Source organism: Simochromis diagramma, unplaced genomic scaffold (genome assembly GCF_900408965.1).
Source record: "Simochromis diagramma unplaced genomic scaffold, fSimDia1.1 OVJJ01000644.1, whole genome shotgun sequence".
Lineage (NCBI taxonomy): Eukaryota > Metazoa > Chordata > Actinopteri > Cichliformes > Cichlidae > Simochromis > Simochromis diagramma.
Window position 1 is genome coordinate 1,335,595 of NW_024387201.1, and position 25,989 is coordinate 1,361,583.

The 25,989-nt window shown below is 44.0% G+C and overlaps 1 protein-coding gene across 6 annotated transcripts in view; it reads right to left on the minus strand.

Moving 5' to 3' along the window:
- The window catches only part of plppr5b (phospholipid phosphatase related 5b), a 117,258-nt gene that overhangs the window by 27,865 nt on the left and 63,404 nt on the right, over positions 1-25,989 (minus strand). The gene's annotated exons all lie outside the window — the stretch shown is intronic.

Below are 25,989 nucleotides of genomic sequence, written 5' to 3' on the forward strand. Positions count from 1 at the left end.
GATGGATGGAAGTTGAAAGTGAATCACGAGCTGTTTGCATCCATCCTGTTATTTACTGCCATCCTGGATCTTCTTTGAAAGCTAGGTCGACAACCAGCCAAGGCAGCTTTTGTGTGATTGTTCAGTACACTTTTATGCTTATGTTAGTGCTGTCAGCGTTAATCTCATTAAAATGAGGTTCACGCCATAATCGCATTAACGCGGCAAATCTCCATTAGCCAATTACCACAGATCACCCTGTGTGAGGGGCTGCACGGCGCTAACGAGCTAACCACGCTAATGCGTTGATGCCATGCAGCCCCACATAGCCCCCCAAACATAAAATGCTATGTACAGATATGTAAATGGTAAATGGCCTGTATTTGTATAGCGCTTTACTAGTCCCTAAGGACCCCAAAGCGCTTTACACAACCAGTCATCCACCCATTCACACACACACATTCACACACTGGTGATGGCAGCCACCCTGGGGCGCATTGACAGAGGCGAGGCTGCCGGACACTGGCGCCACCGGGCCCTCTGTACTCTCTACCACTTCATTAGTACAGGGTTGGACCCCCTCAGACTTGCCTTGCTTCATAGTGTAACTCAGGGGTCAGCAACCCTGGGCACGCGTGCCACAGCTGGCACACGAAGGGTTAACTGATGGCAGTGATGGCAAGACCATAGCTGGGCATTTGCCTGGTGGGCCGATGTGATTTTTCGTTTTTATGGGCCGATGATTTTTTTTTTTTTTTTTTTTTTTTTTTTTTACTAACAGTATAAACAATGAAAGGTGATGGATTGGCCAGACGTTGGCAGATGTGTAAAAATAAGTCAGTTGTTTGGTGGTGGCTATGGCGGAGCTTCCACAGAGGCCAGCAGGTGGATGAGGGAAGGGGAGGCAGGAGGGGGAGGCAGGAGGAGGAGACACCCGAGGCGGCCGCCGGTCCGAGTGTCAGGTGAACTGAACTTCAGGTAAGAAGTTATGACCTGCAGTCTATCTGGGTCAGATATAAACCAAGTTTAGGTGGAGTTTATTTTCGTTGTGCTGACTTTTTACAGTCAGTTACAATAACTCGTACTGCGTACTAGCTAGCATGACAGAGTTTCTATACAGCTGGGTGGGTGCTGTGATGTTACTGATAGTGAACTTTATTTTATTCATAAGGTTACCCAGATAGCAGAAAAGCTTCTTACAGAAGACGTTACAGGGCTGTGAGAGCCAGAGATTTTCCTTGTTTGAGGTGACCAAATACTTATTTTCCACCCTAATTTATGAATAAATTCTTTACAAATCCTACCATGTGAATTCATGGATTTTTTTTTCACATTCTGTCTCTCACAGTTGAAGTGTACCTCTGGTGCAAATTACTGACCTCTGTCATCATTTTAAGTGGGGGAACTTGCACAATCGGTGGCTGACTAAATACTTTTTTGCCCCACTGTATAATGGTTTCCTATTTGTGGATCATACACAATTGTCTTTTTTGCAGGTTTAAGTATTGATTGTAATTTGCAGCCGTTTAGTATTGATACAAATACCTGTTAAGTACTGATTTTTAATCATGACGTTATTGTTGTTGCAATAGTAACCAAGGGTGCAGTGATTCAATATCAGAATCTGACACTGTTTCAACATTAACAGTGTTTGAAAATTTGGCGTTGAATCAATGTCAGCGTTCAACATTGATTCAATATTGGGTAGTTGATTGATTGGGTAGTTCGTAGAGTTGCCAACCGTCCCGTAAAAAGCGGAATCGTCCCGCGTTCAGAGAAAATATTACGCGTTTCGTATTGAACTGAAAAGGAACATAGTTTGTCCCGGACTTCAGCTACAATGGAAAAAGACACAAAGCTGGAGTTATTCTGTCGTTACGCTTGTCAGCTGCTTCTCCTCTCATTCTCTCCCCTCCCTCTCCTGTTTCTTCTTCAATCATGAAACTGATCAGTGATCAGCTGATCGTCTCTCTATTTTGTTTATCGCCCACTTTGCGCAGGAAAGAGGAAACCAGTGCATGTCGGGCTAAACAACAGCAGCACGTTTGATCAGCTGTTGTTAGAATTTATTTAATATTACCTTCTAGTATCAGCTGATGTTTGCTGGAGCCACAGCTGTAAAACCTGCTGGTCATGATGTCGGTTTGGATATGTGGTGAGAGGGAAACATGAAAATGAAACCAGGAGATGTCCTTACTGAATCATCAGAGCTGAACAGGTGATGGAGGAACAGGTTTACCTTTTAGGTGACATGAATGAGTTGAAGGGAAGTTATGAACTGTTTCTGAGAGACAAATAACACCAGGATCCTTTTTTAAGTAGCTGACAGCTGGTAACTGTGCAGGGGCGGGTCTAGCAAAGTTTAGCCAGGGGACCAGGTAGGGCATTAACAAAGGAAAGGGGGGCACAAAGACACACTTTCTTATTCTCATTTAAAATGTCTCGCTTTTAATAAATAATTATCTGAATCTTACAACCAAAGTTTTTATCTGATGTAATATATATAGAAATCATACATATACCAACAAGACTGTACATCACTGTCACCACAGCGTTTGTTTTCATTCAAAGGCTTTATGGCTTTAATACCTGGGGGGCCGGTCTCTAGTCAAAATGCCCGGGCCGATGTTTTGTCCCAGTCCAGCCCTGGGCACGACACGCAGTGAATTAATCTGAGTGTCATGTTTCGGCTGTGTACAGGCAGGAGAAGGACCCAAACGCAAAACTCACCACGCAGGAATAAAACTCAAAAAGCTGCTTTATTGCAGAATGGCACAAGAATATAACAAAACTAAACTGGGGCATGGATAAACTGACACACAGGGAAACACAGCCATGAGGGAGACTACAACACTGACAAAGAGAAACACAGGGCTTAAATACACAGAGGGATAACGAGGGAATGAGACACAGAAGGAGAGCACAGCTGGGAGAAATCAGGCTGGACGAGACAAGGGAAGCAAAACTAGAGACACTCACATGAGACATGGACCTTCAAAGTAAAGCAGGAAACACACAGACTGAACTCTAAACATGCAAACTTAACAGCAACTGAGAAGACAGAACATAGGGACCAGAAACATGGTACAAAAGGTCACAGTAGACACAACATTGAACACAGGGAAGCCATATTACAAAGCCAAAGAACTAAACCTATGATAACCATAACTGAAATCTAGGGAAACAAGAAACAGTACAACAAAGGACTCAAAACATAATCCATAATATAAAAACATGAGATCTCTTCAAAATAAAACAGGAAACATGAGAGGCAGACATGACAACATAAGACAACAGACATGAAACACACGAAGGGCAAGGGAGACTTCACAGGGGTTGAAAACACAAGGGGGAGCTAATAAGCAAATGAACATAGGAAACCTAATAAGCTTAAACATACACTATAAACATCAAAAGAACTAAAACTCAAAACACTGGGTCATAAGACCCAGGATCGTGACACTGAGAAGGTGCATTAAAAAATAAATGGCCGGGCCAGCGGTGCACATCGCAAATTAGCTCGCATACACACATTAATTGTACTGCTTCTTAATGACTGTATGTTAGCTAACAACCCCAACTACCAGATTCAACTTGTAATTGGCTAAAAATAACTTAGCCTACCGGTGAGAGGGACGTTGCTAGCTGGCAGTTTTTTCAAGCAATGTTGAAATTTCCACATTCCAACACTTCAAAAGCTTCAGCAGCTGTTCGCTCAGCGCAGCACCGTGGAAACACACGGATACATCCGTAGACTCGAGACAGAATTCACAATGTGTTTTCAGGACTTTCAGGTGTATGGACCAATGTCTTCTTTTTGCCTCAGACAGTCAGAAATATTATAATTCAGATCACGCATCAGTACATTTCCATATTTTTATATCTATAAAAACGAAAGCTGACACTTGTGAGACTTTATCAAAAGTGTGAGCATCACAGCAGAGGCCTTTGTGTCAAAGTAACTGAGGATAAAACACAGAAAAACATGAAGGCAATTTTCCTGGCCTGGGATTTATAAAAATTTTCTGCAGTAGATCAAAAACAAAAGAAAACCATTAATCAACATATGAACATGACCTGATGCTGCTGAAGTGAAGCAACGCAAAGTTACAGAGGTTTGATTAGAGACACAGCTGAGCGTTTTGCAATTTTGCATAATTTTAAAAAGTTTAAATTTGTTTAGTAGCCTATTGAACAGCAGAAATTAGGTTTTCTTTTCGGAAGTAAGTAAAAGGAAAAAAACAGCGGCCGACAGCCTGTAAACAACGGTAGACTTGTGCGTAACAAGCAAGCGAATAATGCAGAAAACAGATTTTTAGACGGGAAACTGTTCTTGAAGTGTATAGAGAGAGAGAGAGAGAGAGAGAGAGAGAGAGAGCTGTGCATGAAGTGTGATTTTATCCTGGTGGAAGCAAAACAGCAAAAGTCAGAGTGAGTCCATGACGATGTTTATGTGAGCCATAGTTTGGATCTTCTTTTGCTGCTGGTTCAGTCAATATTGTTTGGAGAGAGATAAAACTAACAGCTTTAGAAGCAGCACAAAAAGGGCGTGAACACAAAGCGCGGACCCGCCGACGCATCAGAATCAGTGAGCTATTGGCTTTCAGCCTCAACTGTGTCCGTGCCGTCGTTGAGAAAGTCACATCTCACTGATTCTGATCCGTCGGCGGGTCCGCGCTTTGTGTTTACGTCTTTGTGCAGAATCCGTGTTCCTGCTCTCATTTACTGTTTTAGCTGTTTGCTGGTTGTTGAAATTTTGTGAGGTTTAACCTGAGATTCTGGTGTTTCAGGCAAAATAAATGTATATTAAAAAATCTATTCAAGATTGTAATGAATTGATATCACGTTATCCAAGCTAGAATAGATTTTAATCGATAAATCGATAATCAAAACCCAGCCCTATGTACCGTATTTTCACGACCATAAGGCGCACTGTGCTAAAAGGCGCAGTCTCAGTTATGTGTGCCCTTACTGTATTTAACACACACATAAGGCGCACCTGATTATAGGGCGCATACAAGTACCGTATGCGTATTTAAAAATAAAGCGGGAGCAAACCTGAATTCGGTACCTTATTCACATTTCTATTGCCGGTAATCGTCATCATCAACAACACACAAGCATACAAGTGTGCGTATTTAAAAATAAAGCAGGAGCAAAACAAAGTTTGGTACTCACATTTTTATCATCAATCAAACCCATCGAAGTCCTCATCCTCTGTGTCTGAATTGAACAGCTGCGCTAAATCTCCATCAAACATGCCAGGTTCACTGTCTTCACCGTCAGAGTCACTTTCCGTGCCGTGCGGCTCCTCGGAAACGATGCCGGCTTTTGCGAAAGCTCGAACAACAGTGCCAGCAGACATGTTAGCCCAAGCATCTACAATCCATTGGCAAATTGTGGCGTAACTCGCCCGGCGCTGCCTTCCACTCTTAGTGAAACTGTGGTCTCGCTCCCAGGCCGCTCGCAGCCTTACTTTGAACGGGCGGTTCACACCGATGTCCAGCGGTTGGAGTTCCTTTGTCAGGCCTCCCGGAATGACAGCAAGCTCACAGTTCATTTGCTTCACAAGTTTTTTCACATCGGCTGTGAGATGGGCACGCATAGAGTCACAGATCAACAGCGATGGTGATGCGTGGAAAAAACCACCTGGTCTCCTTACATACACCTCCCTCAGCCAGTCTTTCATCATTTCCTCATCCATCCAGCCCTTTTCATTTGCCTTAATGATGATTTCTGCTGGAAACTTCTCTTTAGGCAAAGTCTTTTGCTTAAAAATCACCATAGGCGGCAGTTTCTGTCCATTAGCATGGCAGCCAAGCACAACAGTAAAAGAAGACTTTTCATACCCCGTTGTGCGTATCGCTACCGTGCTGGTCCCCTTCTTCTCCACAGTGTGACTCACCGGGATGTCAAAAGTGAGCGGGACCTCGTCCATGTTTGTGATGTGGCTGGGCTGGATGTTTTTGTCGCCGATGTGTTTGCTGCAGCAGGAGCGGAAGATGGCCAGCTTTTCCTTATAATCCGCTGGAAGTTGCTGCGCTACCGTAGTCCTGGTCCGGATGGAAAAATGGCACCGTTTCATAAAACGAAAACACCAAGACGGACCTCCTTGGAAATGTTCAATGTTCATCTCTTCAGCTAGTGAAACTGCTTTTAGCCGAATGGTGACCGTCGAAACGCTTCTCCCGCTCGCTCTTTGCTCGATGATCCACCGCTCGAGTCTTTCCTCCAACTCGAGCCACCTCGCCTTATGTCCGCGGAAACTCAGCTGCGTTTTCTTGACCTGCCGGAGCTTGTTTTCCAGCTTCCTCCATTTGCAAACCATCGATTCGTTAATCTTAAATTCTCTCGCCGCTGCTCGATTTCCATGTTCCTCCGCGTAGCTGATGGCCTTCAGTTTAAACTGTGCTTCGTAAGCGTGTCTCTTTGCCATTTTCAGGGTTGTTAAAAGAACGATGTCCTGCATAATGCACATACCTGTTCTTTTATACAGGTATGTGCGATTGTCCCGGTATATACGATCAACACCCACACTTCACCCTTTAACGTTCTCATGGTGTTCTCTACTACGTCCTCCTTACAACACATAGGGCGCACCGCGCTATAGGGCGCGCCGCACTTTTTGAAGAAAATCTAAGAGTTTTAAGTGCGCCTTATGGTCGTGAAAATACGGTATAACAAGTTAAGAAATAAATAATCCAAACTCTTCTTCAGGGTGGCATGCAGAAAGGTGAAGGTGGAAGAAAAAGGAAACATGTCTGCATGGTACGAAATGAAATGGGTTCATTTGATCTAGTTCAACAGCAGAATCATTAAGACTTTAGTTGGAGAATTGCGTAAGCAGTGCACGTGTCACTGTCCTGGGTCTTGGACCCGGGATTTAGACTTGTTTTTTTCTTTGTTTGTTTTGGGGCTTTTGGGGACTTTGATCTCATGTTTATTTGATGTTCTCTTTTGTTATTAGTTGTTGGTTGTTGTTTTTTTAAATGTTCACTTTTTTGTTCTTAATGATCTTTGTGTTAAATGGTAAATGGCCTGTATTTGTATAGCGCTTTGTGTTCATACCTAAATACTAAGACCTCATCAGAGAGTCCTCATTAGGATAGGGATTCGTGTTATTGAGATTATTATTATGAGACAGAGTATTATGAAAGTAATGTTACAACTAGTGTAACATTACTTTCTCCCAGGAGTACTTAAGTAACATAACGCATTACTTTTAAGAAAAGTGTTTTGTGTAATATGTGTAATAATTACTTTTTTTGAGTAATGACCTCAAAACTTATGAGAACCCAGTGAGAATAAAAAAGTGACATAGATAATGGAATTGGAATCGCTGAATTCTTATCGTGTGGATGTGGATGATTAAATATTAGGTCTCTCTCCTCCAACTCTCTGTTAGTACATGACTTAATAATTGATCAACAAATTGATTTACTCTGCCTTACAGAAACCTTGTTGCAGCAGGATGATTATGTTAGTTTAAATGAATCAACACCCCCGAGTCATTCTAACTACCAGAAACCTCGAAGCACAGGCCGAGGGGGAGGTGTGGCAGCAATTTCTCACACCAGCCTATTAATCAATGAAAGACCCAGACAGACTTTTAATTCATTTGAAAGCCTGATGCTTAGCCTTGTCCACTCCTCTCAAAATGTAAAAAAACCCACCCACCACTTTAATCACACTCTAGATCTTGTTTTAACATATGGCATAGAAACTGAACATTTAACAGTGTTTCCTGAAAACCCTCTCCTGTCTGATCATTTCCTGATAACATTTACATTTACAATAATTGATTACACAGCCGTGGGGAGTAGTTTTGATTACAGTAGATGTCTTTCTGAAAGTGCTGTAACTGAGTTTAAGAATATAATCCACAGAGCAGAGCAGCTACCTGAACACTACTCCAACAGAAGTTGATTGTCTTCTTCTTCATACACTGAGGTAAATGGAAAATGGTTCAGTGCTAGGACCAATTCTGTTTACATTATACATGCTTCCCTTAGGCAGCTTCATTAGAAGACATAGCATACATTTATACTGCTATGCAGATGACACCCAGCTCTATCTGTCCATGAAGCCAGATAACACACACCAATGAGTTAAACTGCAGGAATGTCTTAAAGACATAAAGACCTGGATGGCCGCTAACTTTCTGCTTCTTAATTCAGATCAAACTGAGGTTATTGTAATCGGCCCTGAAAAGCTTAGAAATATGGTATCTAACCAGATTCTTACTCTGGATGACATTACCTTGGCCTCCAGTAACACTGTGAGGAACCTTGGAGTCATTTTTGACCAGGACATGTCCTTCAACACACATATTAAACAAATATGTAAGACTTCGTTCTTCCATTTGTGCAACATCTCTAAAGTTAGAAATATCCTGTCTCAGAGTGAGGCTGAAAAACTAGTTCATGCATTTATTACTTCCAGGCTGGACGACTGTAATTCATTATCAGGAAGTCCTAAAAACTCCCCGAAAAGCCTTCATCTGATCCAAAATGCTGCAGCAAGAGTCCTGACAGGGACTAGAAAGAGAGAGCAGATTTCTCCTGTTTTGGCTTCCCTTCATTGGCTTCCTGTTAAATCCAGAATTCAAAACCCTGCTCCTCACATACAAGGTCTTAAATAATCAGGCCCCATCTTATCTTAATGACCTTGTAGTACCATATCACCCTATTAGAGCACTTCGCTCTCACACTGCAGGCCTACTTGTTGTTCCTAGAGTATTTAAAAGTAGAATGGTAGGCAGAGCCTTCAGTTTTCAGGCCCCTCTTCTGTGGAACCAGCTTCCAGTTTGGATTCGGGAGACAGACACTATCTCTACTTTCAAGATTAGGATTCAAACTTTCCTTTTTGCTAAAGCATATAGTTAGGGCTGGACCAGGTGACCCTTAGTTATGCTGCAATAGTTGTAGGTTGCTGGGAGATTCCCATGATGCATTGAGTATTTTTTCTTTAGTCAGCTTCTTCACTCACTATGTATTAACAGACCTCTTTGCATTGAATCATACCTGTTATTAATCTCTGTCTCTCTTCCACAACATGTCTTTATCCTGTCTTCCTTCTCTCACCCCAACCGGTCACAGCAGATGGCCCCGCCCCTCCCTGAGCCTGGTTCTGCCGGAGGTTTCTTCCTGTTAAAAGCGAGTTTTTCCTTCCCACTGTCGCCAAAGTGCTTGCTCATAGGGGGTCATATGATTGTTGGGTTTTCTCTGTATGTATTATTATATGGCCTACCTTACAATATAATGCACCTTTGGGTGACTGTTTTTGTGATTTGGTGCTGTTTAAATGAATTGAATTAATTCCCATTGGTAATTTTGAGTCTTAATCTACATACGTACTGGAAGTGATAGACAGTGATGTAGTGATGAAAGACCATAGAAAGAGAATGTTCCACGACTTCCGAAGACTGTGTGAAAAAAACGTGGGTGACGGGAAGTGGGTGGGGTACTGTCAATGAGAGTGAGGAATATAGGTGATTTACATATGACCTGGTGATAAATACATAGACCGTTACCTAAGCAACCTGAGCCTGAAAGTGACAAACTATAACCTTCACCACAATGGTGAAATGCATACAGAGTTTTAGTGTTTAGTTTCAATCCCTGTTTATTTTAAATTAATTTTCTGGTTAGGGGTTATTTTCACATTTATTTCTATATTTATTTTGCTTGTGTAGTGGTGTTATCATGGAGATAACTGAGGGCAAGGCTGGACAGAGGGTTGCTGGGAATGAGGCTGAAGCTTGTGGCTATGATTGACATGGTAGAGATTGTGGGCGACACTGAGTTTTGCTTTCTCTCATAATGCTGTTGAGCTAGTTCAGCTTTTGAACCTTAACACAGTTTGTGTGTGGTTGTGGTGTTTTTTTTTAGTTAGTTAGGTTTTTTTTGTTGCGTTTGAGGGTATTGAGGTCTTGTCTCTGTGTTACTAAGTTACTGTAGTGGCTTCCCAATTCCTGCTGCATCCTTCAAAGGATCTGAAGACTGCAAAGGCCCAAACTAAGGGGCTGTTAAATGGGATTGTCCAGCCTTCAATTCAATGCTCCAGTTGCCTAGCAACTGCTAAACTATCAGCTAGAGACATTTTTAACAGCATCATTTTACAGAGATGAGGTGAAAAATCTTCTATCTTCTAATTCGCTTAACTTTTACTGGAGTAAACTGCTATGTTTCATGGGTATGTGATGTATCTACTGCTACGAGACCATGACGCTATAAAAACAAGATTGTTAGGCTGTGTACCTTTAGCTGAAAGACAGTTTGTGTTCTGCTCTCAGTGCGAGAGGATGAAAATGTTTGAGAGGTGTTGTGAACCACAGTGCCACCTTCTGGTGTTAAGAATGTGCAATCAGTTGTAGTCAGTGGTATGGAAGACAACATTGTGTGAGTAGCTTGTTCCTCTGTGAATTATTATTTTACATTGTTGCCTTGGAAACAATCTGTCTGAGAGTATTCTTTGGTATACCTAGTATTTTAAATGTTATTAAACTAACATTTTTAGTTTGCTAAAATTTAATTGAAGCCTAAATAACTGATATTTGGGGTACAATGACTGTATTTTTTTGTCATTCAAGTCAAAGTATTTTGGCTTTAGATCAATTGGAGACTGTTAATGTTAATACGGATCTTTGCAACAATTAGTTATGAGAAACGTCAAGAAAGTCAAGAAAAGTTACGCCTTGTTTTTATTGGAAAAGTGTGAAGTGTCTGACTTTGAAGATGGAAACTCACTGCAAGAACAGAGCAGTTAGCCAGTGTGGTTCATGCTTATTTCACATTAAGAATATAAACATGATGGCAAGGCCTACACTGAAGATAATATATGAAATATATTTCATAAAAAATTACAAGTGGTGAAATGTCATTCACTTATGCATCACAGCCTACTCCCACAGAAGTCAGTCATCTTAATAATTTTACCTCCTCACTATGTACGACTCTGGATACTTTAGTTCCTGTGAAAAATGAGGCCTCAAATCAGAAGTACTTGACTCCCTGGTATAACTGTCAAAATGCCCACTGAGATAACTCATCGGCTCGAGAGGAAATGGCATGTCACAAATTTAGAGGATCATCATTTAGCCTGGAGAAATAGTTTGCTGCTTTATAAGAAAGCCCTCCGCAAAGCCAGAACATCTTACTATTCATCACTGATTGAAGAAAATAAGAACAACCCCAGGTTTCTCTTCAGCACTGTAGCCAGGCTGACAAACAGTCAGAGCTCTGTTGAGCCAACCATCCCTTTAACGTCAACTAGTAATGACTTCATGAACTTCTTCACAAATAACATTTTTATCATTAGAGAAAAAATTACCAATAATCATCCCACAGATGTAATATTATCTACAGCGACTCTTAGTACCATTGATGTTAAGTTAGACTCTTTTTCTCCAATTGATCTTTCTGAGTTAACTTCAATAATTACTTCCTCCAAACCATCAACCTGTCTTTTAGACCCCATTCCTACAAAACTGCTCAAAGAAGTCCTGCCATTAATTAATGCTTCAGTCATGATCATGATTGAAGCTGTAGTTGGACTACAAAATCCACTTCTTACTTCACCACATGTTGTGTCTCCATTGTCTGTGAAAAATATCGCTGGAATTTGAAAGAAGAAGGAACATTTAGGGCCTTATTTGCTAAAGTCGACAGCAGCACAAAACCTGCTTTAGATGTAAAAAAAAATGCTGGATTTACTAAAGAGGCACAGTATTAGTTTGGCGACTGACAGTTGTGAACATATGTGACATATGTATTTGTAAGTTTCACTATCATTTAAATGAGTCACACAAATGTAAATGACAAAGTCTGTAAGACACAATTTACTGCAAATCGCATGAAATCCAAGTTTTATGCCTCTTGTGTTTTTGATAGTTGAAAATAAACTGCCCTATTGGCAAGAAGGGAAGATGTTATTGGAACAAGTGCATAATCACACTTTGCGTGGATGGCTCAAAAACCAAAACTTTGGCACTCTGAGTGTTTCGAGGTGAGTCCACTGACTGTTCCTCAGTAATGCTGCTTTCATGAAACAAAGCAGAAAAGTCATTTTCTCAGCACACAGCCAGTGTATTCCCTCTGCTGCATGTGTAACAAATACAACTGTTACTGTGTCAGGTTCAAGCCTGAATGTTGCACACAGCACAGTAACATAGTAACTGAGATGGCTTGTAATCTGACAATAATGTAAAAACATTATTCAGCTGTTCCACACACATTTCATGTTTACAGGGTGCAAGAGCTTGTAAAGAAACTCTACCTGATGAATCTTGCTCTGTGCCCGATGTCCTAATAACCCTTTGCTCAGTCGTTTCTATCAGAAGTTGTTACTTATATTAAAAGCATATTGATTTTCCTTCAGCCTCATCTCATTTATCTGAGTTACCTCGCTGTTTGCAGAGAGAAAGACGTGCGTAACCTGAGCTCACTCTGGATTACTTTGGTTAGCAGCGTTCTCCATCATGCTCAGGATTTTGAGCCATGTAAATCACATCCTGCAATTGTGACATCACAGTAATTTGCCTACCATATTAAATCTTTCCCATGGAATATAAAATTAACCTTATTTTCTTAAATTTAGCTGCTGTGTGACTCCTTTCTTCCTCGCTATTTAGGATCTCTGTGACTGCAGCAAAATTCCCTCCATTCAACATTTATCCAAGTTGAACTGCACCGAAGTAAAAACGAATCCTAAGGACATTACAAATGAACACTGATTAGACAGAACCTTAAGCATACCTTTAACAGTTAATATAGATCATGATCTTAGGCTGATAAAGCGTTCTGTGTTCTTCGTGCAGTAACAACTCAACAGGAAGTAGTTTTGATTCCAGCTGTGTGATGTTCAGCTGTGAGTTTAACAGGCTGCTGTTAAAAATTCTAAATATATCAGCAGGTTATGTCATGAACAGAAAATGCAGTTACAATGAACATTTACACGTTCTGCACCACTTTGCTTATTCCGTTGCAATGAATTATGGGATGGTGTTTTCTCCTCTCCTTTCAGCATGGTCCAGAGTATCCTCTATAGGATGAAAACTTTTAAACTTTCTTTCGAATTTCGAGAATTCGAACAGATCTTATTCTGGCCACCACGCAGATACTTCTGCGGCACGTCTCTCACTTAGGAACCCTTCAAATCAGAATGCACTGAATGCATCCTCAGGTTGGTGGTGTGTTTTGTTGTGTCATACTGTGCAGATGTCTGCTTTCCTACTTCTTGATGTCTTTATTTTGGATTTTCTGTTAGTGTTCAGAGGTTTTCTTCCTATGCTGTCAACATTTTATTAACCTGTGTGGTGAAACCCGAGCAGACAGCTATGACTGCATGTAAATATGAGCTGATAGGTTAAATCTGTCTTTCTATTTGTTTCCCTGTATTTAGAGATGTGCTGGCAGAACAACAGTACTACTGAAAAAAAGAAAATTTATCGAAAGAGGAAACAGCCAAACACAACAGACATACAGGAGAGGAAGTAGAGACAGACAGTAATGGCCAAATAAAACAAATAAGTGAGGTAACAAGCAAAGAGTGTCGGGAAACGAGTGAGAGGAGAGCTGAAGACAGAAGAAGAAAACAGAGAAGAGTGAGGAGAGATAAAAATGTGTTCTGTTATTTTGCATTTTCCTGCTTTTCTTTAATTGGTTTATTTATTTTAATTAATCAACGTATTTGTTTGTAACCAGGTTAAAACTGAAATTTATTAAAATGTGTTGAAATATTAAAAACGTGTAAATCCATGTTAAAATATAAAATATAACATTCTGGGTCACAATGTGTTACGTTTAAAAGCGCATTTGCACTTGTTTTAGTGAGGCTGGCATCCTGTTTTATTGTGAAAAGCTTTGTAAGAGAAAGGAAATGTTGTCACTGCTAGACTGCTATGAAAGACGTTGCAACAGAAAGTATGAGAAGTTGTGCAAGTGTGTACGTATGACCTAGACTATGTGCTCGACACGCTTTGTCAGTGCATGCATTTTACAAACTGTCGGTGAGAAGCTGGGGACATCCACCGTGCAGCTACAACTGCCATCATGGAGATGTTCGCTAATCATCTGCAGAAAACATGGCCTCTACCCATACAGAGCCTATACATAAAATTTGGACTATAAATAGCCCTTACACAGAGGTCCTATGGACGTCATTTGACGACCAGCTGGCAGTTCAACCTCTCCCTGAGTCATGTCACGTTCCCCCCCCCCCGTCTGAAGGCCTCCGCTATCATTCCCATCCCCCAAAAGACTGGTACAGCCAACCTCACTGATCTGTAGTCATGTAGCCGATAGTGAGTCAGCACATCAGACAGTGTCTGCCACCCCACCCTCGACCCCACCAGTTTGCTTACAGAGCAAATCGGTCCACAGTGGATGCCATCACCATCACCCTTCACAGAGCGCTGAGCCATCTGGAGAACAGGAAGATATATACGAGTTCATTGTCAGCCCCCTAAACATATGACTGCACACCAACCCACCGTCATTATTAGGTCCACTCCCCTCACATTGTAAATGGAGAACAGGTGGAATCTGTCTGCACTTTCAGGTTTTCTCCACCTATCTCACCTGGACCCACAACCCCAGAAGGCCCAGCAGCAGCTGCAGGTCCTCTGTGTGCTTAAGTAGTATAAAGACATAATAATTGCCTTGTAAAAGCATCTTGTTACATCGTGTTGTATTCAGTGTTGTAAATCCACAGAGAGCAGCAGGTCAGCTCTAACGTGGAGCTCACATTAGAGTGATTGTAAGTTGTGGTTCTTCTCTCCATGTTTAGCCACTACAACTGATCTCAGGGTTCACCCAACCGCTGAATCTCAGTTTAACCCCTTACTGCTCTCATTTCACTGCTTAGTGGATGCAAAGTCACCCTCTACAATGTGGGGAACAGAAAATTTTGTTTTTTCTTCAAAATTCTCTTTCATTTCTTCCTACATAACAGATTCTGTCATGAACTGGCTGTGTGGATGCAGATGAGGACCCAAACGCAAAACAAAAAGCTGAACTCAAAATCACTGCTTTATTGCAGGCTTCACAAAGAAACAGAACTAAACTGGGAATACTAACAGAAGACCGCGGGAACACAGGAAGACACACAGGTTCAGGGAGGAGACATTGACGACGCGACACCGAACTGAGGGAGACATGCACATTAATACACAGAGGGTTAACGAGGGAAGTGGGAGCACACGGGGAACACAGCTGACACAGATAATCGTAACAAGACACGGCAGGAGTAACACAACACTGACGGGAGACTGTCAAAGTAAAACAGGAAGTACACAGAGGTGCAGACAGAAGGAGAGAGACAGGAGAGCACAGGCATAGCGGGCTGGGGAAACATGGAATAAAACACAAGGAGGGGAGACTCACAGATACAGAGGGGCACACAGGGGGTAAAAGTCACAAGGGGGAAATTAAATAAGGAACAACTTAACAGAGCAACCCAGGAACCGTGGCCTAAATAAAGAACAAAATACAAAAATACATGAAAACTAAGAATGCTGGGCCAACATGGCCCAGGATCATGACAGATTCAATACATTTCAGTGTCATCAGCTTCTACTTAGCCAGTACTTTTTATGTAAGACAGTGAACCTGGTTACAATGGTTAAAACAGATCAAACTCGTCAAGAATGTAATGTTTCAAAAATGAATTGTTGAGCACAGGGTTCTTATCTGAACCTGTGAAGCCCACTGCAGCTACTAATTTGCAGGGCAAAGAGAAACAAGCTCAGAAACATTGGTCTGGTGGGCCAACAATTGTTCTTATTTAACCATAAACCAGACAAAAGAAGTGAACATCGAGCTTTACGATCTCTAATCACAACTGAAGAGAAAGAATCAACTGGAGTGACACAGCCTGGAGCTTCTGTCCTTCCCTTCCTCCTAACCATCTGGGCTTCAGAGGAATTGCTGTAAATAATATATCATATGGCCTGCTGACTGAGTTACAACAGACTGTAAAGCCACATTATTTTTAATCATTACACCAGTGCTAGGTCAGCAATCTGAACATTTAACACAGCTGATGATATTGAAACCATCTGAGGAATTCACTGTATTTCTGTTACAAATATTCAGAAACCTTTACAATCTGTGATTCATACAGCACCAGTTCACAACAGCAATTATCTAAAGGGACTTTCTACTGTAAGGTAAAGAACCTGGAGACTTAGATTTTAAACCTAACAATCACATGACCCCCAATGGTGACGCCTCCAGAACCAGGCTTAAGGAGGGTTGTGGGTGAGGGGTGGAAGACAGGCTAAGAGTTAAATTATGACTAATAATTAAACACAGTGGTGGTGTATAAAACACACAGAGCGTGTAATAAGTTGAGTGAAGAAGTAAACATTAAGCCTGCCTCCCAAATCCAAACTGGGAGCTGCTCAAATGAATAAAGGCAGTGCTTATAGTTGCACACTGTAGGAAGCAGCCTGGTTAAAACATATTCCAAGATTCTTTATAGTGTTACTGGAGGACGAAGTATGCAGTCTAAAGTAAGTATTTGGTTAGACATCATCTTTCTAAGACACCATATTTCCAGTCAATTTGACTAGTATACAAACTGGAACGGGTTAATTGCAGAAGGGTGTGAAAACAATGTGGTCCATCACCAGACTCTTAAAATGCTTCAATATACTAGGGGTGAGAACCAGAGGTAGGTCAGAACATTCCTTTAATCCAATGTATTTAGGAATGGCTGACCTGGTCAAAATGTCTCCTGAAGTTCAAAACTGAGAAAAGGTTATTTAAATAAATGTGATTTAAATAATCAAACATAGTTTTTGCTGTTCGACATGCTGGTCTGAGTATTCCAGAAACGGCTCGCTACTCAGATTTTCCTACATACCAACTTCAGAGTTTACAAAGAACGGTCTGAAAAAGAGAAAAGATCCAGCGAGCAGAAGTTCTGTGTGCAAAGATGCCGGACTGATCCCAGAAGTCAGAGGGGAAGAGCCAGACCTGAACTCAAATAACCACTTGTTAAAACTAATGCATGCGGAACAGCATCTTAAACAGATGAGCGACAGCAACAGAAGACCAAACAGTGTACAACTCGTGTCAGTCAACAACAAGAAACTGAGACTACCATTTCTGGTACAACAGTGGAATGGTAGGGTCAGAAATGGGCATAATCAGTATGAAAGTATGGACCTATCCTGCCTTGTATCAACGGTTCAGGCTGCTGGTGGTGTAGTGATGTAAGAAGAGATATTTCCTTGGCAGACTTTGTGCTCTTTGGTTACAGTTCAGTTCAGTCAGTACTAAATAAATGTATAGTGTATAGGATTATAATTGGACTGTTGAAGAAGCTAGGGTACCTCAGAGGTAATCCACAGAGGTACAAGTAGAATATACAAACTCCTCACAACCAGCCCCAGCTAGAGCTTGAATCATGACCCCTCTTTCTCTGAGGTGACAGTATGTAACAAATCCACGACCCGACCACATCTCACCGCTCTTCGGCATACTTTCTTTATTACGGTTGCTTGTTCACACGCGGCTGCAGCTTTTCAGGCACCAGCCAAACACACACCAACAACAACAAAGCTACAGTACAGTACCCAGTACAGACGTTTAAGCTGGCGAGTGGATGCCGCTCAAGTGCGTCCACCTCCACCGCAACTGCGCCGCTGACCACGCCCCGACACACAGTACTAAGCAGTGCACCACCATACTATAGGGAACTGATTTGAAATGTGCAGTCTCGAAGTGTGTGAGAAATCACTTGACATTTTAGGAGGACAAAGGTGAGGAGCCTCTGGCACCGTTAGCCAGAGCTGATGCTCTGTCTGCAGAAATGCCGCCAACAGCCTGCAGCTCTGTAGGTGGAACAACTCCACCACAGAAAACGGACACACATTACTTTACTGTTTAGTCACTTAATCATTTGCAAAATGTATTTTGTCAAATAGCTGTACTCCTGACTGGGATGACTTCCTATATACTAAGCAGAGCTAGACTGGGTAGCATGTCTTACAGATCCAAATCTGAATGGCTTCAGCCAGAAATGTTGCCAACCCTGTCCTCACACACCTCTTTTAAACTGTTAAACTGTATTTTGTTTTAATAAATGTAGAAGTCTGTTTTTTTCGAATCCAGTTACTTAAATGAGGACAGCCTAAAGATATTTGAGCACCCATACACACTGGAGCTGTTTCCTGGACAACAACCGTGTAACATATGTATGTTAATATCTAATTATGGCCTTGTTTTGGTGCCACCATCACCCTTGGATCAGACAGGAAAATGATGGGTAGAGAGAAAGAGAGAAACAAACTCGTATAGATGAGAGGAGGCGTGTCTGTGTTTAGCTTCACTCTCGCATTGTCAGGGTTTCTGGGTCGTTGACCCAGCATTTTCAGTTCATGTCCACTGTTTATCCTCTGTACGTTCCACTTCCTGTTTTGTGTTACGTTACTCTGTGTGCATTATGTTCTAGTTCTTATTCCATGCATCGTTAGTTCAATTGTGTTCAGCTGCTCACTCACCTGTCACCTATCAGTCATTGTTCAGCCAGTGTATTTAAGTCCTCAGTTCTCTCCTGGTCGGCGTCGCGTCATTAATGTTGTCACTGCTGTCTATGCCCCATGTTTGCCTTCCAATTCCAGATCAGTCAGCCGTTCATTCAGTCAGCCGTTCATTCAGTCAGCCGTTCAGTCAGTCAGTCAGTCAGTCAGTCAGTCAGCCATCTCCTGTTTTCGTCATTCCTCCCTCACAATAAACACCTTGCATCTTCACCGTGAGTCCTGCGTTTGAGTCCTTCTCTCCACATCCACTCAGCAACCCCTGACAGAATGATGTGACCCGCGTTAAGAAGACATGCTTGGGACTCAGCGGACTCGGGCTGGTTCGAGCAGCAGGAGTCAGCGCTCTCCCGCTGGGCGGAGGAGCTCAGGGAGAAACAGCGGCTCTTCGCCGAAAGAGAGCGCGTCTTTGAGGGGACCCGCTTGGCTCTGGGCGTGCCTCGGAAACACAGCGGTCCTCCACCCGCTGCCTCACCTGCATTGGAGCATTCGCCGTGGAGAGTGGGCGTCACAGGCCGAGTTTCGGCCGCTCGCCCTCCCGCCGCTCCGCTCCTCGCTCGCCCGCCAGCCGTTTTACTTTCCGGCCCTTCTACTTCGCCAGGCCGCAGCGACGCCGCCTCCCACCTGGGCTCAGCGGAGGCTTTCTCGCTCAGCGGCTCAGCTGTGGGAGAAGCAAGGCTCACACCGCCGTCGCTCTTCCTGTTTGAAGCAGCAGCATCAGTCGGTGAGCAAAATGGACTTTTTCCTTTCATCTAATCCAGAGACTGTTCACCGCCCACCTAAGCCAAAGACTGTTTACTGTGACTACATTCTGGACTACCCCACTAATACTCACCATCCTACCTCCGAAGAAACTGTTTTTCTACCATCACAGGCCACTGCTAGAGACCTTAACCCTACTGAACCTAGTGATTTCTCCCACTCAATCACCATTTCCTCGCCTGTCACTCACCCTTTTGCTGCTAACAGGGCAGCTCAGAGCCTGCCTTCCCCTCCATCTGCTTCACCTTCTCGGGTGAGGGCAGACGAAGCTCAGCCTGCCCCTGCAGCACCCCCTTGGGTGGCTACGGCCCAGCTAGCACCCACACCGGTGCCAGCTCCCAGGACGAGAGCAGCGGTGACCCAGTCTACCTCCACACCCGTTCCTGTTTCTCGGGTGGGGGTGACTGGTGTCCAGCCACCTCCCGCGCCTGTCCCAGCGCCCAGGCTGAGGGCGGCCAGGGTCCGGCCTGACCCCCCTAGAGACTCAGCTGAGGCTCTCCAGCCAGTGCCCTTACGCTCTGGAGGCACGGAAGAGCTACCTTGTCCACCTGCTAGTTTGCCACCCCATGTATCTCCTCACTCAGCTTTCCACGCCCTAGCACTGTCTCTAGTTAGGCTAGCTGACCTGTCCCCTGCTCAGGCACCAGCCTTACTAGCCCAGGCTGCAGCTTTATCCCCCTCACTAGCTCAGTCTTTAGCTCAGCCATTAGCCGTACCAACCTCAGCTCAGCCATTAGCCTCACCGACCCCTGTTTATCCATTAGCCTCCTCAGTCCAATCAATTCACACTCCTGCTCCCGTCCAGCCTGTAGTCCAGCCCACTCCCGTCCAGCCTGTTCCTGCCCAGTCCCCTGTAGTCCAGTCTCCTCCTGCCCTCCAGTCAGTCCAGTCTCCTCCTGCCCTCCAGTCAGTCCAGTCTCCTCCTGCCCTCCAGTCAGTCCAGTCGCTCATTCACCACCCTGTTCAGTTCCCGGACCTGCAGCCACAGCACCCAGAGCCAGCTGTGAGCCCTCCTGCTCCTCAGCCAGGGGTTTCCGCACCCACTGGCCCTGCCTGTCTCCGCACCCACTGGCCCTGCCTGTCTCCGCGCCTACTGGCCCTGCCTGTCTCCAGCCAGGGGCTTCCGCGCCTGCTGGCTCTACAGCTGTGGCTCCGTCACCCCCGGCTCCCGTGCCGTCGCCTGGTCCAGCCTCAGCCTCTGCTTCGCCTGGTCCGGCCTCAGCCTCAGCTTCTGCTTCGCCTGGTTCCGCCTCAGCTTCAGCTTCTGCTTCGCCTGGTCCTGGGGCCGCCACGCCATCGCCCAAGCCACATCCTGGACGTCATCGCCGGCGTGGCCGCCCACCGGACCCGTCTCATCTCGACCGCCGCTGCCTTCCTCGCGGCTGCCCACCGGAACTGCTCAGTGGCCGCCGCCGCCTTCCTCGCGGCCGCCCACCGGAACTGCTCAGTGGCCGCCGCCGCCTTCCTCGCGGCCGCCCACCTGAACTGTCTCGTCTCGCCCCCCTGCACTGTTTTTGTTTCGGACTCCGTCCCTCCGTCCTGGGCCCCCTCCGCCCGCCCTGTTCTGGTCTTTTTCTCTTTCGGCCGTCGGGTGCCGGCCTTTGAAGGGGGGGTACTGTCAGGGTTTCTGGGTCGTTGACCCAGCATTTTCAGTTCATGTCCACTGTTTATCCTCTGTACGTTCCACTTCCTGTTTTGTGTTACGTTACTCTGTGTGCATTATGTTCTAGTTCTTATTCCATGCATCGTTAGTTCAATTGTGTTCAGCTGCTCACTCACCTGTCACCTATCAGTCATTGTTCAGCCAGTGTATTTAAGTCCTCAGTTCTCTCCTGGTCGGCGTCGCGTCATTAATGTTGTCACTGCTGTCTATGCCCCATGTTTGCCTTCCAAGTCCAGATCAGTCAGCCGTTCATTCAGTCAGTCAGTCAGCCAGCCAGCCATCTCCTGTTTTCGTCATTCCTCCCTCACAATAAACACCCTGCATCGTCACCATGAGTCCTGCGTTTGAGTCCTTCTCTCCACATCCACTCAGCAACCCCTGACACGCATCTGTTAGCCTCCAAGGGTCTAACTGTACTTTCTATTAACCACGCACACACACGATGGACCAAACAGTTCTATTTCTCTCTCTTTCATTATTCTTTATCTTTTTTTTTATTAATCAGGACTTTAAAAATCTCATGCTTTCCAACTTTGAGTGTAAAATATTTGCATAGTAGAGTGGTGTTTTGCTAGGCTATGTTGTGCAGTTCTTTTCTATGACTGGATAAATGAAGACATTTTTGATCAACAACCACTGATCAATGTCCATGAGTACCTTTCACAGAGAGTTGGGGAATGGCTGCAATCACAGCACTGTAAGATGGTGACAGATGTACCCTTAGGCCCCCTCCTCGATTCAGAGATGGTCTTTCCTGTTTCATGTAAATGGCCTCCTTGACTCCGCCCTCAAACCAGCGTTCCTCCCTGTCCAGGATGTTACATCCTCATCATTGAAAGAGTGTCCACTGGCCTGTAGGTGTAAATAGACTGCAGAGTCCTGGCCTGACGAGGTGGCTCTTCTGTGTTGTGCCATCTGCTTCGCCAGAGGTTGTTCGGTTTCCCCGATGTATAAATCCTGGTAATCCTCCTGGCACTTACCAGCGTACACTACAGTATGTTACTCTGTTTGTGTCGGGGGACCCGATCCTTGGGGTGGACCAGTTTTTTGTGCGGCCTGTTTTGGGCTTTTTTTTAAGAGAAAACGTGTCTTAACTATTCCAATATTCCTGACACATAAGGGATCACTGTGGGTTTTCGCTTAGTCGGCAGTTGTTCTTCTGTCTGGAGCTGGAGCTTTCTTGAAACGTTTCTCGACTGAAAAACCTACTTCCAGATGAACAGAATCAACGTTTTGGGATATTAACAACAAATTTTACTTCTAACTCATCCACTGCAGAATGATAAATTGAATTTGGATTATTTCAAATTAAATAAATGTCACCATAACCTGGCCACAACCAGGTGCTCTCCAGGAGATTTCAGACAGAGGAGTGACAAGAATTATCAGAAGAGTTGTGCGAGATCCAAGGACCACTTGTAGGGAGCTACAGAAAGGTAGCTCTTCACAGTTCTCCTGAAATCAGCAGGTACCATTGTTTCAAAGAGAACAATAGTAATGGACTCAACCACAATGGCCTGTTTAACATAGTCTGGTCAGACGGGCCAAACTTGAACTCTTTGGATGGCATAATACACACCATGTTTGGAGGACAAAAGGTGCTGCATATCACTCCAAAAACATCATATGAACAGTGAAGTCTGTAGGTGGGAACAACATGGTAAGGGGCTGTTTTTTTAAGAAACGGCACTGACATGTACAGAGACAGTCTTGATCAAAATCTGATGCCATCTTCCAGGATTATGAAGTTGAAATCAGGATGGTTCGGCAAGACAATGATCCCGAACACACGGGCAAGAAAACTCTGAATTGGTTTCCAAGAAAGAAAATTTCTTGACTTGAATCCAACTGAAAATCTATGGAAAGAACTAACAGTCAGATCTCATAGAAGAGGCCTACTGACTGTTTGTGTGGAAGAATGGGCCGAATTCACACCTGAGCAGTGCATGCGACTAGTTTCTTCATACAGGAGGGGTCTTGAAGCTGTTTTTGTACGCAGTATTAAATAAATTTCAGCTTTTTCAATACTTATTTTACCTGCTGAATGTGTATGCCTGTCCTTCACTGAGTTAGGGTGATTTTCCATCACACAAAATACTATCAACTTTATAATTATATCAACAGAACAACCTGCTATCTCTACTGTAAAATACATACACCCTATATAATATAACTTAGGTGTCTGGGTGCAGGTTTCCTTCTTTATTTGATTACTCTGAAATGTCTTGGTGAGTGTTTCATTGTCAAGCCCTATATTTCCTTTTTAATCACAGACATTGGCAGCTGTCTGCAGAGGCCTGTCAGCAAAATGGAGAGTGTGACATGACATCAATCTCTCTGCCTTGCCAAGTTTAAATGGCTTCCTGTGTTATTACTTAGGGGGATCTGTTCATTTGTGTTTGGCATTTCATTTCTAATGTTATTACTGAAGCATTCATCAAACAGACTGCCAGAAATCTGAGTGAGAGTATTAACTGTGAACTCTATTAAAAATAGACCTTTTTTTGTGCATGAAAAATTAGACACAACACTGCAATGGGATAATACCACTTAATCTGACTTTGCTTCCATTCTGGTGTCAGCTACACACCAGTATGGCTTCAGTAGCTTCCATGGTTGGGATGTTATCATGTTAACAGTACAGGGGTGACTGCAGCTCAGTAGGCAGCGCACCCCACCTACTAATCAGAAGGTTAGTGTTTTGATACCTGGCTGCTCCAGTCTGCATGCCCAGGAATAACTTGGGCATAACCCCAGGTTGCTCTACGATGTGTTCTTCGGGTGTGAGTGTGAATGTTAGACAGAAAGCACTCTTCTGAGGGTAGACAAGTACACTATTAAAAACTGTCCAATACAGAAGGACAGACATATATAAACTTACCACCAAAAGTAAGAAAATTTGTGTTCACTCAGTTATTTATTTGTTGTAACAATTCTTCTTGGCAACAAATCTTATACCATTGGAAAGCCTGTTTCTTTCCCCTGAAATGGTGCTGCATTTGTAAAGATAATTCATCTGTGGGTTAAACAGCCTGCGACAGACTGGCGACCTGTCCAGGGTATGCCCCGCCTCGCGCCCTGTGACAGCTGGGATAGGCTCCAGCGCCCCCCGCAACACTGAAAAGGAGATGCAGAAGCGAATGGATGGATGGATGGGTTAAACAGCAGAGTTGAATGCACCCTGTTCTGACACCCTGACAATCAGGTGCCTGATTGGTGCCTGTTTAGTAGCACCTGTGAGCATGGACCCTGCTACAGCGGTCAGACAGCGTCTGCTCTAAGCATGCCACATTTGACAGATCTAAACAGGGCCTGTGCCATAAGGCAACTTCAAGCTAGAGTTCTTCAAAATGAAGTTGCAGCATTATTTAGAGGGAAGGCTAGTACCATCTTCAAATTGAAGGCCAAGGGCATGACAAGGTGAAAAAGGTTTGCTTAAAATTATTGCAAATTTATTAAAAATAAAAAAATAAAAATATAACATGCACAAAAGTATTCACAGCCTTTGCTCAATGTTTCAATTCAATCCAATTTTACTTACACAGCGCCAAATCACAGCAACAGTCGCCCCAAGGTGCTTTATATTGTAAGTTGACCCTACAATAATACATACAGAGAAAAATCCAACAATCATATGACCCCTTATGAACAGCACTTTGGTGACAGTGGGAAGGAAAAACTCCCTTTTAACAGGAAGAAACCTCCGGCAGACCCACACAGCAGGTGTGGACGTGAGCTGGGGCTCACAGGTGCCATGAAAGGCAGGCGGTGCGCAGGACCCCACTGCATGCTGGCTTCTGGTGGTGACGGGGCAGGTCCCGAAAGCATGCTGGACTCTGGCACGGTGACCCCAGGCTTTATCTGCGGAGGGCTCTCCCTTGCTCTGACCGCCAGCTCCAGCCAAGTAGGTTCCTGGCGTGCTTCGACCTCCACCGGGTCAGGCTGATCATGTCCCTCTGGTGCGTCAACCTCCAGCTCAGGCCAAGCCGGTCCCCCTGACGCCTCCACCTCAGCTTTCCAGCCGCCAGCCTCTTTATGCTAGCGAGGCGTGATTGCATATGGCGCTTAGGTGCATCTGCCTCCCCTGCAGCGGCACTGCAGACCACACAATATACAGATTGTACTGTACTATAGTGTTCAATGGGAATCATCCTAAATAAACACAGTGACTTTGCAAGAAAAAGTGTTCTGCTGTTATTGTGTCTGTGGAAATGCTAGAGAAGTTTTGTGAGATATTATGTGTAAAGTAAATATTTTATAGAAAATCACGATTTTGTGTAAATGTTAATTTGTTTAAGCTAAGCTATGACACAGAAACTAAAGCAAAAAAAAAGTGTGTGAAGTTACTCTATGGAAATTATAAATACTTCACAAATAAAGAACATGGAACAAACTGAGTAGCTACTTCTTGAGTATCAAGTACTAATGAAGCAGACAGCACTCATCTTTAAATTTGACCGTCGCTTGTATATTAAAACAAACCCTAGAAAGATGCCAGAGCACAGTACAGTATCACTCCTGGGTAAAAAAGTGAGATTTTAAAAGACAAACAGTCTGTCACAGCTGGAGAGAAATCCTACAACAAAGCAATGCCAGCTGCCTCCCTCTTCCTGCTCCACCACAATCACCCACACATGCAGGGCCTTGGGGTAAAGGTGTGTCACCAGGGTGCAGGGGAGGCATCCCCCCCCTCTGTCCCCTTCTGGCTTCTTGTGCCTCAATTTTATCTCACAACTTAGACATTCACATCACTCACACTCTCATAACACATACATATAGGATCGTGGGGGTGGGCACGGTACACGTCATCAAGAAGACCATCAGGGTGTACACCTCACCCCTGGCGTCGTTGCCCACCTCTCATTTTTAAAAACACGTAGACATTGAGGGCTAGCAGGAGGGACCATGCGCTTACCTGCTGCTCTCTGGCAGGTAGCTCCATGCCCTCCTGGGTTTTAATTGCACCTTAGAACACACATGCATCAACACTACAATGAGCGGGTGGAGGGAGGTTTGGAGTCTTCACACACCCCCATTCTCT